Raw genomic sequence first — 18,843 nt, forward strand, 5'->3', positions numbered from 1 at the left:
AAAGGAACATACTTGATGTTGCTCCACAAATGGAGAGACCTACAGCTTCAAGCCGACTCCGAACGGCAGATATTTTTTTGAGGAGTTTTTTCATGGCAGAAATACACTCGGAGATTTGCCATTGTCTGCCGAGGGGCGACCGCTATTAGAAAAATGTTTTTCTTAATTTTGGTGTTTCGAGATTCTGTGAATTCCGAGTGGTAGTCACGCATCAACCCATTCGGCTACGGTGGCCGCCTTAATCGGAAATGAATCTTACTTAAGAAGTTATACTAACTTAACTTTAATTATCGGAAATTAACTTAACGAACTTTGCTTACCTTAACTTAACTTCACTTATTGGAAATTAACTTATTTTAGCGAGCTTAACTTTTCTCAATGTAACTTAACGGAAATTAATTTAACATCATTTAATTTTACTTATCGGAAATTAACTTAATTTAGCGAACTTATCTAATTGCAACTTAACTTTACTTATCAGAAATTAACTTAGCTTAACTAAATTTAATATATCTAAACTTAACTTTACTTATCTTATCGAAAATTAACCTAACTTACCATATCTAAATTTAACCTTTTTTATCAGAAATTAACTTAACTTAACGAACTTAACTTGTCTTAACTTTAACTATCAGAAATCAACTTAACTTAAGAAGTTATATTCACTTAATTTTACTTATTGAAAATTAACTTAACGTAGCGAGCTTAACTTTTCTTAACTTAACTTATCGGAAATTAACTTAATTTTACTTATCGGAAATTAACTCAATTTGGCGAACTTATCTAATCGTAACTTAACTTTACTTATCAGAAATTAACTTAGCTTAACTAAACTTAACATATCTAAACTTAACTTTACTTATCGGAAATCGGCTTAAATTAACGAACTTAACTTATCTTGACTTAACTTTACTTATCAGAAAATAACTTAACTCAATAAACTGAAACTCTTAATTTGACTTTACTTATCGGAAATTAATTTAACTTAACCAGCTTATCGCAACTTAGCTTTACTTAACAGAAATTAACTTAACTTAACTTTACTTATCGGATATTAACTTAACTTAACTTTACTTATCAGAAATTAACTTAGCTTAACTAAACTTAACATATCTAAACTTAACTTTACTTATCGGAAATTAACTTAGCTTAACTAAACTTAACATATCTAAACTTAACTTTACTTATCAGATATTGGCTTAAATTAACGAATTTAACTTATCTTGACTTAACTTTACTTATCAAAAAATAACTTAACTCAATAAACTGAAACTCTTAATTTAACTTTACTTATCGGAAATTAATTTAACTTAACCCGCTTATCGCAACTTAGCTTTACTTAACAGAAATTAACTTAACTTAACTTAACTTTACTTATCGGAAATTAACTTAACTTAACCATATTATCTTACCTTAACTTAACTTACCTTACCTTAATTTATCGCATTCTAACCTGTCCTATGCGTCAATTCCCAAAATTTTTCAATACGGCGGCTTTAATAAAGCACAAATGAGCATAAAACATATTTTTATAACGCAGTGTCTAAGTTTTGATCAAATGAAAATAAGTATGATAAAATTTTACTTCGAGTATTGTAAAATATCTAAATATATGAAATATGTTAAACCTTAAGTCATTAATTTTCACCACATCAATTTGGCCCAAACAGCCAGTGAACCGCACAAATCGATAACGATTTCGATGCCGTCTCAATAAATAGCAACTAGCAAACAGCAATGAAGTGCTAAAAGCCGCAAATAGCAACAACAACAGCAAACAGCAACGGCAACAATCAATCGGCCATTATACTGTTTCATCAATGCAACACAAAATAAATTAAAAATGCGTAAATTGCAAATTAAACAGAAACGTAATTTATGGGAAATTTACGAGCTGACAATTAATGGGGTAACGAATGCCCTGCTACGGGTAAACTACACGAATTTCCACTCACTGCACTGAAAATTGAGCGAAAATTATTTATGAGAGTTTCTGTTTGAGGCAGGCTCTAAATTTGCCATTCACAATAAGTTAGAATTTTTAGATATTTCATTTTTATTACTGACTTGTTGCCGCGAGCAAGTACAATTCATATACATATATAAGTACAGTGCAGCGTTGCCATATGCATTCCATATGTACTCCTGATTTGTTTATGAGCCGAAAACTCATTTTATACGAGTGTGAGTCCAAATTGGCAATTGCTCTTCCGCAATCCGCTTCCTTCGCTTCTGCTGTTGGCATGCGTAGGACGAAAAATGAGTATCTACACACACACACATGCATACAGTTGCACAAGTGTGCGTGCTAATGGCACATAACAATAAATTATTACACCATTACAACAAGAAAGAAGAAGACACAAAAGCTAATATATTGAAGTCAGTAAGACTTGTTATTAATACATACAATAAAGTCAGTCGAAGAACTGCCCAAAATTACACGACAGCGAAGTGCAAAAAATTAAGAAAACAATGAAAAGAAAAGTGGGCGGGGTAGTTCCATTTCTGCTGCGCAGTTGTAGCACATTTTCCGGCAACCGATACTTTTTGTTAAATTGCGAACTTGGCGGAATCTTCTTGGCCCCGCATAAGCGATATAACGGTGTTGGCAAACGCACTGTTGGGGGTTGCGTGCCATGATTCAAGAATATTATTTCTTTTGCCAATTTTATTTGTAATTTATATTTCTACATTTACATACACACATACATTTAGTTGCGTTTGTATGCTATTGCTATAGTTTCGCCAGGTCCTCTGAGTCAATAAGTTTGCATGCTGACTGCCTTATTTGAGCAGCCGCACGACCTCCTTCACCTAAATTCATCTTCTTCTGAGGCACACCTCATCTGTGTGGGATTTAGTTTATTACTACAATTTGTTTTATTTGTATGAATCGGTTGCGCAGCAGTGCAGAAATTTTCTGATCTCCCTCCAACAGTTTCATCAACCAGCGCAAAGATATAATAATTCGGCTCATTTTGATTACCAGGCATAAATCTTATTCCGTTCGTTAATATTTATATAGGCTATTCACGAAATACTCGAAGGACCACTAATATCACTAAAATATTTCTTGTTTAGGCAGTGAAAGTCAAAAGATGGGCAAAAAAAGTGATAGGATGTGGGGTCAGATAAGACGCCGGACTTTGTACTCTTCACAAACTTCACAAAGAAGTGAAAGATTCCAACGTAGTTTCGCCTCGAAACTATCCAATATTATACGAGTACCAACCCGTAAAGCCCAAATGGCCTGTGAAATGTTGAATAGGCAGTAATCTGATAAGTAAGATGAATGCAGAATATTACGAATGGATCCGCCGCCTTTTATGTATGGCAAAAGCGCTCCGAGAGCCATCGCAGTAGCACCACCTCCACAGTAGCACTAGAATAAATAGCAAACCTGTGCCCGTTAAATTTAGTGTTAAAGAACTCAACAAATCAGAAGCCGGCGTTGAGATAAAGCAAAGGTGTTCATTCAGCGGGGAGATACCCGTCGACCTCATGACCCGGGAATGAGTGGATGCGTGGGACTCCAAGAAGAAACACGCCGATGGGACACTGAACCGAATGGCAGATGGGCGGCGAAACTGATTCCATCAATAGGCATATGGGTTTAAAGGAACTTCGGGAAGCGAATTACTTCTTAACTCAGTTCCTCTCGGACCTCGGATGCTTCCGGATACTACTATACCGCATGGGCAAGGTAAGCGATCCCAAGCGCCCAGCGATGACACCCAACATACGTTTTTTAATTAGGATAGTGGGCTCGCGAAAAGAGATGCTTTGCGGAAACAGATTGGTCTGCAAAATGCTCGAACGCTGTAAAAAGTTGCTATGGAAAAGAAGATAGACCTCGATACAGAGACACAAGAAGACGAGCCTTTAGAATGAAAGCTGACTACAAATGCAATGGACTCAGACGCGGGTGAATAGAATTGGTCGATTTCATGGACGTCGTTCTGGATTCTCCTGAGGTAATGCATAAAGTAATCCCGGTAAGGGAGGAAACGAAATTGCCGACGAATTGGCCAACCGTGGATTAGCGGTGCCCCCACAGGGGCCAGAGCCAATAATCGGAATCAGTCCCGCAGGAATCAAGAATTGGATCAGCGATTATGTAGGGAATCTACATAAAGAGCGATGGTCCGGTCTGGAACGCTGCAGAACTGCAAAGGGTTTTGTTACAAGTCCGAACAGAAAGCTGTCAAACTTAGAAGGAAAGATATTCGGTTGATGGTCGGCATCATTACAGGACACAACCCATGGGGTTAGCACATGACCACCATTGGAATCATCGAGAACCCGGTATGCCTGTCATGCCTGGAGGAGGCGGATAGCACTGAGCACTTTCTCTGTGAGTGTCCTGCCTTTGCTAGAGGAAGGCTACGAGTATTGAGTTCCGATGTCATGAGAATGAGTAATATTCGTTCTCTAAAACTGGAGGATATTTACAGATTTGCCAAAGTATCTGGAAAATTCTCACAGGACTAACTATCTCTATTTCTGTCTTTAATCTTTCCTATCTCTTTCTCTGATACTTTTCTCTTTCCCTCCTTGACTATCTACCTCCCTTTCCAGAGCTATAAATACAATGGGCTCTTTAGCCTGAGTGTTATAGGAGCCACCAAATCTCCTGGTGCTCCTTGGCTCGACCTTTTCAAATTTTAATTTCACTCCCGGTAAGGGTGTCTCCCCAAAAACAAGTGTTCATTCGGCTTGCTTTGCTTAAGACGTTATTTAGGTTGATCTCAAAAAGAGCTCGCACGCAGAAATAATAGCTTTTCCCAGTGTTATGTTTCAGCAAATGTCACAGTTACCTATAACTTACAGCTGTTAAATATTCATTAATGTTTGCAATTTCAATAGCTTGCCGAAATGAGAAAAATATCAGCGGACTCTAAGCTGCAAGATTATTTATTTGATTTCTTTGTCGCAGGTGGGCTCGCATTGTCCGGACTTTAAGATTACATTTTAACAAGGAGTATTTACATAGGTATTTAGCTCGAGCACTTTATAAGTTTTGCCTTTAGCTGGGTATCGTTTAGCTACATTCGACTTCTGTGAAAAAGAAGATTGTTAGGTGCAAGAAAGGTGCCACCTTAATACATTTTTTTATAAATCTGTTGAGAATTTTAGGCACGTATGCAAGTGAAATAATAAGCAAATAGCGACTTTCGCATCAAAATTAGTGTAAGTTAATTAGCAAAATTATATCTTTTATAAAAGTTACACACATTGGCATTGATTAATTTTGGGTTTTTGATCTTATCGAATACCGTTAACTATGTTATTTTGCTAGAGAGGAAAGTTGAGAAAATAATTTATTAATGATTGTTATTTCTATTTTCAGATTCAATTGCCAATATTACGGCCAAAAATACTTGGTGAGTTTGAAAAGTAAAGAAGTAAGTTATTACATTGCAGAGTTTTTTCAATTAAAATATAATTTATTTTTATTTTTTAATACGTATTTAGCAAAAAAGGCTTAGGATATTTTATTTTTTGCTTATTATATACTTAATTTTTGTCCTTAACATACCTTTTACATTTTTTATGTACATATATCCATCCGCTTTCGTGAACTTGAGCACTATAACTTGTTTACATATAATTTGTTTGGAAAACCTTAAGTAGTCTAGTTAGGGATACTATTTGGTCAATCAGAAGTATTAGGGCTGAGAATAAGCTATGAGTATGCCTGTTCTAGGAAGCCCTGGAGGGGGTATTTACTTTCCAAATTTACAGGCAAATGGTAAACTGAGATTCTACCCTTAAGTATCTCAGTCTTCCGTTGAGAAATTTTAAAATTCATCAGGGCTAAAGTAGACTAAATTAGAAAAACTTGCTTTAGTAGTATACCAAATACTTTTTGTTATAGATTTTGAAATGAAGTACTTATCAATCTCGATGACTGTGGATGGAAAAAAGTTGTTCTAAAAAAATTAAAAAAAAAATTGGTATGAATCATCTGAACATGTGGAACATCCGTCCGAAAGTTTGGTGCGGCAACATTATTCGAAAAATGAGCCCTTAATTTTAACTTTGTTTTCAGTATAAGGTTGAAAATGTGTCCTGAATTTTCGGCGAAGGAGATAGCAGCGAAGAAGTCAGCACAGTAGACGGCCTGGAGTAAGCTATCCTCCCCTCTTCGGCTGACTTCCACCGGGGTCTGCATATTTGCATTGATTGTGTCTATTGACCACAATAGTAACCGGTGTCTATGCCCTCTGCCAGGGACGTATGAAGGTAATATGTCGAATATAGTCTCCAATTGTTTCCACTGCAGCTGGAATCAAAAGGAACATCAAAAATGCAGAAATTTCATGACCAATTCCGTCTTGTCACTGTGTAACTTAGTCGTGAGTGATAAACTCAGACGTCTCTGATTGTCGTCAGTACGTCTCTAGTCGACCTCCACTGGAACTCTGCATTTAAATGAATACAGGCTCAGGCATCATAGCTATCAGCTCTCTTCATTTCCTTTCTTCGTGGAGCTCACTCAGCCATCGCATCAGCTGAGAAAAATTGCATGTCGCATCCCAACAATGTTTTTAGCTGCACATGATGTTTATTAGATTAGATACACTCGGTTGTATGCTTCTTCGAGCTCTTCAGAGCAGGTGGGGCAATATGGTTAAGCTGTCGGACCAAATCTGTACAGATAATGTTGAAAGTATCCATGTCCAGTGTGCTCGTGTGACCAGCGACCAGTGGAGGATGAGTCCCAACTTCATTGCTATTCATTAAGCGCTGATCTTCGTTGCTCTCTCTCGTATAAATTTGATAGCGTATCATTGATACAGCCTTTAAGGCAGTGATCACAACCAATACTAATTCGCTTTGCATTTGGCGCTCAACTTTACTTCCACCGTTTTTCGTTAGATGGTTGATACTGGTAAGCGTTAGTCGAAATAGACAGATCATTGCCTTTTCCATTAGTTTATGGGAAAATAATCATTCCTAAACTTTCTGAGATTTCTGAGGTACTACGAGATAGAAGGTACCACGGTTAAAGTGAATGTTAATATAATTCAAGATCATGTAATTCAAGTCATTTAACGCTAGAACAACGCTTTCAAATTGGTGGAAATTTACATTAAAAAAAAATTCATAGAGCACTGGTGGCATCATCTGTCCTTATTTCTTTTAACATAAGCAAGAAGCTACGGTTGCAATTAATAGCGAGCGCTATCGAGCCACGCCGACTAAATTTTTGTTTCCAAAAGTTAATCAGTTAAAGATGGACGACATTCGCTTCTATCAAGACGGGGCAACTTGCCATACAGCGCGCGTAATAATCGATTTATTGCACAATCAACTTGGCGACAACTTCCTTTCCAGAAGTGGTCCTGTTTCCTGACCCCCTCGTTCATGCGATTTAACGTCTTTGGATTATTTTTATGGGGCTATGTTAAGTCATTGGTTTATGCCGACAGACCAGTAACTCTTGAAACATTGGAAGTCAATATTCAAAGCCACCATTGACGCCAAACGGCCAGATTTATTGGAAAAAGTAGTCAAAAATTGGACTGATGGAATGGACCGTAGCTGCGGCGGACATACCTATGCCGGATATCATATTCAAAAACTAAATGCTATGAATTTATTTCTCAGATTATAATACAAAAAAAAATCCATTAAAGATTCTTTCTTCTGTGGTGCGCGTCTTGATGTTTTTTCACAAATGGAGGGACCTATAGTTTTATGCCGGCTCCGAACGGGAGATGGTTTTCTGTGAGGAGCGTTTTTATAGCAGAAATACACTCGGAGGTATGTGCATTGCCGGCCGAGGGGCAAGCGCTATTAGAAAACATTGTTTCTATCATTTGGTGTGTCTTACCAGAGGTTCCGAAACCTTGAGCTTTATTTTGCCTTGTTAGTAGAGTTTGGCAAGTCCAAAATAAACCAGACTGAGCTAAAATAGAAACGACAAGAGCTTTGTTTTGATAACTTCGAGTTTATTTATTCAAAATAGTCCCCTCTGGCTTCGATAGACTGTTTTGCGTTTCTAAAAGCTTTTCGAAAGAGTGTTTCAGGCCATTGGCCGGAATGTCCTTCAGGATGTCGGTGCAATACTTTGGGATGACCTCTACGGACGCAAAACGTTTAACTTTCTTGGCCAAATGCAATTTTCCGAATAGGTAGAAGTCACAGGGAGCCATATCAGGCGAGTACGGTGAGTGATTGATGGTTAAAATGCGATTTCTAGTCAAAAAATCAGTCACAAGAGTGGATCGATGAGGTGGTGCATTATCATGCAATAAGCTCCAGCTTCCTTTCTCGCAGTATTCAGGGCGAATTCGACGATTGCGATGAAACAAACGCTTCAAAACGCCAATATAGAAAATTGCATTGACGTTTTGGCCAGTTGGCACTGACTCATTGTGGACAATTTCCTTGGAATCGTAAAAACAAATGAGGATCAACTTGATTTTTGATTTCTCTTTTCTTGGATTGTGGCTCATCTGGGGCCTTCCATTCGGTACTTTGACGCTTAGTTTCAGGTTCATGTTGGAAACACCACGTTTCACCACCAGTTACAATGTTGTAAAGGAAGTTTTCGTCTTTCCTCTCCTCTTTAATGAGGTCTTTCGAATGTTGAATTCTGAGCAATTTTTGGTCCTAAGTTAACTTGTGCGGAATGAAACGTGCCCATATCTTTCGTAAGCCTAAATGGTCAGTTAAAATGCGATAAATCGATGTTTTGGAAATATTGAACTCTGATTCCATGAATTTCAACTATGATTTCGGTTCATCTTTGATAAATTTACGAACAATTTCGATAGACTTTTCGGTGATTACTAATTTTGCGCGGCCCGTATGTTCATTGTCATTTACGTCCTCACAACCATATCTGAAACGTGTGAACTCGTGAACTCTGGCAATGATCGCCATATACTTTTTTCATCAATTAAAATGTTTCGGTAAACGTTTTACCAATTTTGCAACAAAATTTGATATTAGCTCTTTGTTCGCTCTAATTTTTGTACCGATGGCTCAAACATACTGACACTTTAGATGCAATAACTTCGCTTCCACTGAACCGAATGTCACCAAGTTTTCACTGGAAGCCAGCTAGGGATGTAACTTGCAACGCACTAACTCACTAAAAAGATGGCGCCATCAAAAACACCTCGTCTAAATATTTTTTATTTATTTTTTATTTTATAAAATCTAGAGCTAAAATAATGTGAACAAATTGAATAATTGAACCTGTGCAACACTTCGCTTTTCGGTGCTTAAGTTGGCTTTCCGGCGCAGACAATTGTGATTTATGGAGATTCGTACTTTACATTTGACATATTTGGCATATTTTGTTATTTATAACTCATTGCAGCCATTAGTGAATCTTTGTGTTTATTTGCCATAAACACTCGCACTCTACGGAGAACACTGAGATTTTTCACGCAGATGTGGTAATTGAAAAACGATTTCATTTTAGTGCGCCTTTGTGCGTAATTTAAAAGTGATGGATTTCGACTGCATAATTCAGATATGCCTAGGTTGCTTGTGGGTGCTTCAGTAATGCTTTATGTGGTAATAAATCATTATTGGGTGAAGAGCATCTCACTGCGCGGCCGAAGTAATAAGCCTGTCACTATACATTTAGGAAATTTACATATTTTAACAAATGCAAATAAATTTATTGAAGCAAGAAAATAATTTGAATTGAGTAAATAAATGTAGAATGAAGGTATTTATAATCTAAGTAGCAATGAGTGGCCACCAAATAGTCTTAAGTATGTAGTTAGTGTGGCTTTAATGAATCCCATAAACTTCTCACACCATTTTGAGCCCTTTAGTATCAGTCCCACTTTTTGCATTGAGAACTCTTTTAGTTAGAAAGTTATTGACTTAAGAGCGATTTAAATGCTTTGAATGTGGACTGAGTGCTTGAGAAAATACAGAGCCGTTAAGTAGATAGGTAACTAGGTTAGATGGCAAGAATACCACGGGCACACTTCAAGTAGCACTAGAGTGCGTTTGAGAACATCATCTGCGGAAAATTTCAAAAATTTGAAGGAAGAAAAATCTTCTACAGCCATCTAGTGCTGTTGATATAGTGGAAGAGCGAAACGGGATCTATGCTGGAGAACTGGCTCAGTTTATCCCCGCAAGGCACACCAAGGCACCTCCAGTGCCTAGCAGCCAAACTTCTCCGCATGAGTTTTGAACCTCCAGTAACCGGTGACCGCCGCAATGAGTTTGAAAATTTAGTAGCGCCGGATCCCCAGCACTTTAAACGTTCTACTTCTGTTGTACTGAGGCCAAAGTGTTTTTGAGATGGCACACGATAAGATAGAACTCCATCTGTCTTGGGCTTGTTTAAGAAAGCAGATGGCTTTTTAAGAAAGAAATTGTACAGTTTCCCTTCAGCAACGGTCAAGGGGACACCAATGTCTGAGATGGGGATAACTGAAATCAGTTCTGCCGAGCTTTTTCTGGCAAGCTCATTGGCAATTTCATTTCCCTCTATGTTCCTAAGCATCTTCGCGACGTTTGATCTCCCGCTTATAGGAATTGACCAGAAGAGAGCTGCAACATGGCGACGACAGGGCTTTAATCGCAGCTTGACAATCGAAAAAGATATTGATGTCTCGCTCCCAGTAGCGATCCCTATTCATTTTGCATGCCTGTAGAATCGCAAAATCGATCGAAGACCTCTTCTTGAAAAACACAACAAGTTTTCAGCAGTTTAAAGGAGACTGAAATATTGGCTGATCCGGATTCCACCTTGGATCCGTTCGTGAAAACAGAGGTATTCATCTCCATGCTGATTCTCCTTTCCTTTCAATCCAGCCTCTTTGCAAAGATAGCCCAAGCACAACCCTCAAAACCCAATTCGCGGATGGAGAGATCTGTACAAGGTACAGACAAGGGAGGAAAAATCTAACTCAAAATGCTTCCGTGTCCCACAAAAGAATGCTTCCAGAGGCCAACCTTCTTCAAACTAATAGAGCTCTGAGCGGCAATTGGTTTAACTTGAAGCCGAAGTATGCCCGAAAAACATTTAAAATAAATGGTTTTAGACTCAAATATGCTGATGAAAACACATATTTTTCGGCTGCGGGCGGCAGTAGATTTAAGGTCCAGATGAGCCGAGGCAGAAGAGCTTCAATACTAAAATGTTTTTGCGGCGAAAAAAACCTAAGAAAGATCAGAGCCAAGCACTCAGGCATAGATTCCCAATGTACATACTTAAGACCTAAAAAAAATTGTTTTTTAATGCGCTAAGTCTCCCCCCGATGTTGAGGCTGCACCCTCAATCCCAGTGGGGACTGGTCCCAGATCCACCGAAAGGCCCAAAACTGGGCATTAGTTGAGCCGCAGAACGGCAGTTGGCCAATTCATCAGCCAGTTCTATAACCCGTATATCTCCGAGTTTTAGTACTCCTTCAAGTTCAAGCTTGTGGCTCTTCTCATTGGTGAATAATTTTTTATGACTTACGAACATTTTCCTGTGGCTTTATTACAACCTTGATGCCATTTTAGACCTTGTTTTGGTACCACGCCACCTCCTCTCAATCATCCATTCTGCTGCACTGAGTATTCGAAAACCTCCGTTTGAGAAACCCCCGACATACATAAGTCTCAGAGTGAAAGAGAATTTGAAGTTTTTCTGAAGAGGCTAACCTGCAATAGCTGTGTTTTCGGTATTGAAGTCCTTCGTGGTGAAACTTTTAACCAAATCTCCTAACAAAGGTTCTCTTTTAAGGATAAAATGACGCTATATTTTCGCCCTAAGTCAATTTCTGGTACAGGAGCATAAATTGAGGCCAGCAGCCATGAATAAATAAAATAAATATATAATAATTGGCGCGTACACTTTTGTTAGGTGTTTGGCCGAGGTCCTCCTTCTATTTGTGGTGTGAGTCTTGATTTTGTACCACAAATGGAAGGACATATAGTTTTAAGGCGACTCCGAACGGCAAATCGTTTTTAGGGGTAACCATGACTATTGCTATAAAAACTGAAGCCTGGTCTTTGTGTCAGTCTCCATAACAATGCAGCCGATTTCCCATAAGCCCCTCTGCATCCTGTTCAGCATAGACACCTTGGATTTAACTGCCACCTCTGAGTCACCAAACTACAGCCACAAGGAAAAGCATTGTTTGATATAGGTCTGGTATACTAGAAGTAAAAAAGTTGGTTCCAGAATTACAATAAAGTTTCGCTAAATGTTTCAATTTGTTGCCCGAAGACTTTGAGCATTCGACATACCTTCAGCTCTACCTGAGCTTTCCATGCCAGTTGACTACCCAGAATTACTTACATAATTCACTTTCCGCAGAAAGATATGGAAGGACATTTAAACTTCTAAAAACTGGTAGGTACAGAACTTAGCAGCTAATTTGGGTCCCAGGACACAGGGGTATAACAGGGAACAAAATAGCGGACGCATTGGTCAGAGAAGCTGCGGCTTCGCCTTTAATAGCACCCGAGCACTTCCTTACTATGGGACAACACATCATCATGGAGTACCTTAAGAGTGAAGAGCTAAGGCTAAGCGAAGTTTGCCAACACTATGGGGTTACGCCGGGCGAAAGCTTTTCTGGGAGGGTACAACCAAAAGAGGTTTAAAAAACTCATAACCCTCCCCAAGAATTAACTGCTCACGGACACTCTCACAGTCCACTGCAGACTGCGTAGTCATGTGCTTATGATCGGGATATGGTCTACTGCCTCTCATCGTTTATGCGATCAATAACAGGAGACTTCATTGAACTTACTCCAGGAATGCAGCGCTATAGCGCTGAGAAGGTTGAGACATCTTGGCCAACTAAAGCCAGAAGAAAAGGCACATACGCTCAATCCAACCCAACTCTATCCTGAGCATCATAAGGGAACTGGGTCTAGATGAGGTATTGTGATGAGGAGAGGCCACAAATGGCCTTGAGGCGAAGTGCAAACTTCCTAAAGAATCTAATCTAATCCGGAACTTAGCGTTTACTCTTCTACTTAAAGGATTTCTGGCAACCTTAATCGAACTGCACAGCAGTTGACTCTAAACAATGATTCCAACGTGGCTTCTCGAAAAGAAACTTTCTTGGCATTTCTGCGTGGTACACTTATTCAGCATAGCACTTGCAGCAATCAAGAAGCAGAACGAGGACTGAGCCGACATTGTATATTGAAAGATTCCATATTTATCAGTGAATATGAGTCACACTTAGAACATACGTACCCAAAGCCGCTCCAGAACGCTATCATAAAACTACCCAGTACAGACAGTAACAATTTAATTATTAAGAAGTTTTATTATTGTCTGGAGACTCTACTTGGACATTCTCGCTTTCGTTGAACGCCTCAGCCTTTCACAGTCATCGACTGCCAGGCAGCAAAATACTACTTCCGAAAAATCATGCCACGGATATCCAAAAATATGATCAACATTGCCTGTGTTCGCTACTTGGTTACGTTCAAAGCCCTTGTTGACTTTGTTCACGACGCAGCCTTACTCTAACATTTAGGTTTAATCTTTAGAGACTAATCATTCTCTTCCACTGTTCAGAACTCGTTCATAACACTAGAAGGTACAGCACTCAAGCACAATTAAGTCCATGGTAGTGCATTCGGGTTCCATTTTTAATTTTCTTTAAATCTACCTGACCTACAAAGAAATCTGAGTAGATCTTGTGGTGCCAAGGAGCCAATGTGGTCTCTTCTTAACACATCAGTGCCAAAGGCCTCAAGCCTGATTTGAGCGCAGGCCGGACAGACGCAGAGAAAGTGGTCCGCTGTCTCATCTTCTTCTCCACATGTTTGGCAGAGTGCAGTGTCTGAGACGCCTACCTTTTCCATGTGCTTCGTCCATAGAAAGTGGACCGTCATCAGTCCAACCAGCTGTCTACAGTTACTTCTGCTTATGATAAGAGGATCTGATACAGTCGGTCGGACTTGACAGGTAACATAACTTTTATCCATCTGCCTCTCTCGGTCTGCTGGGCTCGTTTGTAGCTTAGAGTAACCCGTTTGCTAACCGTGGCTTTGATGACTGCAAAAGGAGGGGCAGAACGGACTCCGGACCAAGGAAGTTGGCCTGAGAATCCATACTAGGTACAGAGTCAGAGATCTCGTTACCCAAGATACTCACGTGGCCCGGGATCCATGTTAGCATCAGGATATTATGTCTGCCGACATAGTTCAACATGGATTTTCAATACTCAACCACCCTTGAAGTGGCTGTCTAAGGCCTTGAGGGCAACTTTGTAGTCGCTGCAGACACATACAGATCTGCCTCTCCATCTGTTTTCGACAACAAAGTTCATCGCTTCAGGAACACAACACGCTGCTTGTAATGTGAGCATTGATGTCATTGTGATGACATCACTAAAAAATAAATAAAAGTACGTACAACGCGTTGCCTGTTTCGGAGTTAGATCTAAATTTCCGGACCGCACAGCTCACACCTCATAGAGTTAAAGTTACCATTGCTCAAAGGCTCCCTCAATACCAGCAAAAATCCCCACTTCTATCTTAGTTACAGGATCATACAAAGCTAATTTCGCATATAAAAATGTGTAGCGGCGTAGTGGTACGGCTGGCAAGACGCGGTCTGTGTGGGACTTTGTTGCTTTTACTTTGGAAAATTTGGCAATTTGCGAAGTGAATTGCTAAACTAAATATATGCTTTGTGGCGCATGGATTGGGAAGTGTGAATGAGTTGCGAAAATCCCCGCTGAAGTGTGGCGTTATCTAACAGCTACAGCAACAAACTGCCACTTGAACCTAATATTTGGTAATTGCCATGGTCGTTCATGCTATACGAGCACTTGTATCTTCAAAATCTAAAACATGCTTTATTAGGGAACGCAATTTACCAGCCCACTAAAAGCTAATTAGCACGCTTCTAACCGTGTGAGCGTTAAACCCCAAAGCAAAGCCTAAACGCGCCACAAATAGCGGCTCTGAAAACAATAAAAACTATGTAGGCGTACTTTTGTGTGCTCCTTTTTTTTGGTTTGTTTTTTTGCATGCGCTCATGCATCTGATTGTACTTGTACGAGTGTAATAAAACGCTGCCAACTCGTTACTGAACAGTAGTGAGCAATTAAAAAGGGCAGACATCAAAATGAAAAAAAAAAAAAAATCACTTAGACCGCAAATAAATTGCCAATTGTCAAAATAAATAATGTTTCCGCTTACCGGCTAAAAATCTATTCAACTAACCGCCCACTTAACTATCGATTGCGATGCAGTCCAGCGTAAAAATGTTTACGCCAAAATTACCAAACGGAAATTAATTTAATTCGTGGGCATTTTCCAATTGTGCCACACCCAACTCAATTCAATTCAATTCAATTCAATTCCACTCAATTCAATTTAGTTTATTTTCGAGAAAATATATGAAACGGAAACACTCGAAAAGCCAGCCGTTTGCTTTGCTTGAAAGTTTGTGAGTGTAGTAGTGGGCGATACGGATGCGCTACGTAACTGTTAGAGCATAGAATTGTATCACAAAAATAACGAAAAGCTACTTTCAAAGTTTCATTCATAACGGAAATGTTGCTTGACATTAACCATTTTTCATTTCATTACTTTTTTTCTATTGAATTTTTAATGTTGCGCTTGCACTGTGAATTTAGTGACTGACTGGTGATAAGTTGACAGCGTTGACAGTGTCAACTTGATGTGTTTGATGGCTGCTGACAGCTGCCATAATGTTTGTTTTCGTATTGTTTTCGTGTGTGCTTTAAAGGTGAAAAAAATATTTTGCTTAAAACATGTATCTTCGAGCGCTGTCAGTCAAATTTATAAGTAATTGTGGCAAGTGCTGTGGTTCAAACTTTACTTTGAAGGCATTGCGCAGTTATAATCATAAAAATATTTTGGGAATTTAGTACTTGGAGTCAGGTGGAGAAGGACTTGACTTTACTTGGTGTGTCCAATTGGCGCCGGTTAGCACGAGAAAGAAACGACTGGTGCCCTTTGTTAAACTCGGCCAAAATCGCGTAAGCGGTTATCGCGCAAATTAAGAAGAAGAAGAAGTACTTTGGTATCGACACTTTTATGAATCCGGGATTGGCGATTTAGTGAGTTATCTGATACTTCTCCTTCCCAAAAATACCAGCAACTACGCGGGATATATTGGTTATGGGAATCAGTTTACGTTCTTTTTCAGCCAAAGTTGCGAATTATTTATACAATTAAATAATACATGACTTTATGTGAAGTATGTGCTATTGGAAGCTATAACTTTACTTCATCTTTCAGACAGCATACGGATTCCTCAGGCGAAAAATTCGAGTTATTTTTACTTGATCCATTCATTGAGCCAGTTTGCGATGCTCTCGTAAGAAGGGTGTTCTGAAGGTGCAATGTCTGGAGAATACGCCGGGTGGAAAATATTTCCCAATTCAGTCCCTTTAAATATTTCTGCACCGATTTAGCAACGCGCTGTCATGCAGCAAAATCTGTTTGTCATGTCTACCGTCGCATTCCGGCCGCTTTTCTTTGAAGCATGAATATTTTTTTCGCGTTCGATGGACCTGGTTCACGTTTACCGGAACGACCCGGATTTATATTCGGCCAAGGACAGTCTCTCCAGCAGCATTCCCCGTGGATGTATGGGGAATGTTTATGCTGCTACAACAACAACAATTTCCCGCAAATGGTGTTTTGTCGGGACGAACGTAGACCTTTTTGACATCAGATAAAAAAGGATCTTTACAAACCCCCCCCTTTTAGGGAGATTTCAGCAAACATTTATATTTCAAATGGCCAAATTCCATTCCATCTGATACTCTTTACAGCCTTAGATGCGGATCGAATTTTTTGGTGGGTGTATGTATTCAAATTGTCATTTACTTTCGTGCACTCACTTGTAAGTGCAAAGCGGTTTAAATTTTCATGCATATTTTGAGCTCGGTACATTCTCTCACATTGTCCCTGAGTCGAGTACTTCAAGGAGAAAATCAAGATCTGGGAGAGGCTATCAAATTGGCTGATGTAGCGAAAAAAATTTTGATGGAAAGAAGAGAAAACGCTGAGGGTGAGTTTAGACAAATTTTCAAAAGCGTGAGCGAAATTAGCGAACAATTGAATTGCGAAAGCCAAGGATTGCGTCGAAACAGACCCAACGTTCCAACGTACAAACTGATTCAGCTGAAGATTATTTCCGCATAACAATCTACATACCGTATGTTGATTCGTTTCTGGTACAATTGCAATCTCGATTCTTAAATCACCGCAATACTTTATCAAATTTCGCTTGCCTTTTTCCCAACAAAATGCAAATTTTCGAGGAAGAGTCCTGCGCTCAACTATTCCAACCATACTGTTCAATTTTGCACGACGATTCCCGTGAAATCTGGGTAAACGAAGTACAACTTTGGCGGAAGCTCATTGCCGGAAAGGAAATAAAAAACTCACTTGAAGCACTCGATATTTGTAATGAAGATGCGTTTCCAAATGTTAACCAGATGCTTCGTGTGATGGCAGTTTTGCCTGTGACAACAGCGACGAATGAACGATCCCTCTCAACTTTGCGACTACTGAAAACGTATTTGAGATCAACAATGTCTGAAGATCGCCTGAACGGCTTAGCCTCACTCAATGTACATCGCGATGTCAAAATCGATCCGCAAATAATTTTGAAAGAGTTGTTTTCAGTACCTCGAAGAGTTGATTTATTACATACCTAAATGTAGCTAATTATTACTTTTGACAATAAAATTTCTGTACTCTAAAATTTTTTTTTCTTTTTTCATTGATTACGTAACTTGAGTTAAAACCACCCCCTCGGACATTTTCTGCGCACGGGCCTGGATAACGCCATTCAGCCCCCGTTCACTGGTTGCATGTCAAACTCATATACGTTTGTCTCATCACCTGTTACGAATCGCTGGATAAACGTTGGGCCTGAATTCACTTACTCAAGCATGTCTTCAGCCACCTTCTTCCCATGAATTTTTTGAGAGAAATTCAACTCTCTTGGAACGAGTCGGGCAGCCACGCGTCGTACTCCCAAATGATTGTGTAAAATGTTGTGAATGATTGAGACGCTATGGTCACGAGCTACCTCCTCAGTTTTAAATGATGGTTTTTCAGCACCATTTACTTGACTTTGTCGACGGGACCGACAAGGGGGCAAATCTTCGACGACTTCTCGGCCCTCTGCAAAAGCCTTATACCACTGTTAACCCGTGTTTTTCGTGATTTTGGTAAATCACACTCGCCATATGCTTTCTGCAACATTTTCATTGATTCGTCTCTCCGAATCCCGTTCAAAATAAAAAATTTCAAGCAAATTCTTTGTTCTTTATTTCCCTCCATAGCGAAAATCGCATAGCACACCTGCTGTTGACTGATATAATTAAATGTCAAAAACAAGCTGATTGACAGATCACGCTCAAACTCTGCGACACTATAGAGGGCAGTTGTACCAACACTTCAGCAAAAAAAAATGTAGACATCTGTGTAACGCTCGCTTTTTAAATGAAGGATTTCCGATATTTTTTCACAGAAGTATTTAACATAGGGCATGTGGGACAGCAGAGCTCACAGCCATTTGAATGCTATATCAGACTACAGATTTGTTTTTGGTGTATGGAGATCTTACCCACCAATCAAAAAGTTTGTAATGGTCTGCAGTTGTGAATGGATCATATTTTGTGCAGTAGTCATCAGAAAATTAAAAGAAAAATTCATAATTGGTATTCATGAGACTAAAAGAACTGCTATAATAATAACAACTCTCAACTGAGTCTACATCCTGGAAATTATTACAAAAAAATTGCAAACATAGTCAAAAAAATTTCAGCTTTACAAATATGTATTATATTTTATAAATATGTATGTATGTATGTATATTCATGTACATATATCTTTATATACACC

General features: G+C 39.1%; 1 protein-coding gene across 3 annotated transcripts in view; it reads left to right on the forward strand.

Moving 5' to 3' along the window:
* Window positions 1-18,843, forward strand: part of LOC128858806 (ras-interacting protein RIP3) — a 160,358-nt gene that overhangs the window by 67,476 nt on the left and 74,039 nt on the right. For all 3 annotated transcript variants that reach the window (XM_054095313.1, XM_054095314.1, XM_054095315.1), the window contains exon 2: window positions 5,354-5,387. The gene's annotated coding sequence lies outside the window, so the exon portion shown is untranslated. The remainder of the gene's footprint in view (window positions 1-5,353; window positions 5,388-18,843) is intronic.

Source organism: Anastrepha ludens, chromosome 3, assembly GCF_028408465.1.
Source record: "Anastrepha ludens isolate Willacy chromosome 3, idAnaLude1.1, whole genome shotgun sequence".
Lineage (NCBI taxonomy): Eukaryota > Metazoa > Arthropoda > Insecta > Diptera > Tephritidae > Anastrepha > Anastrepha ludens.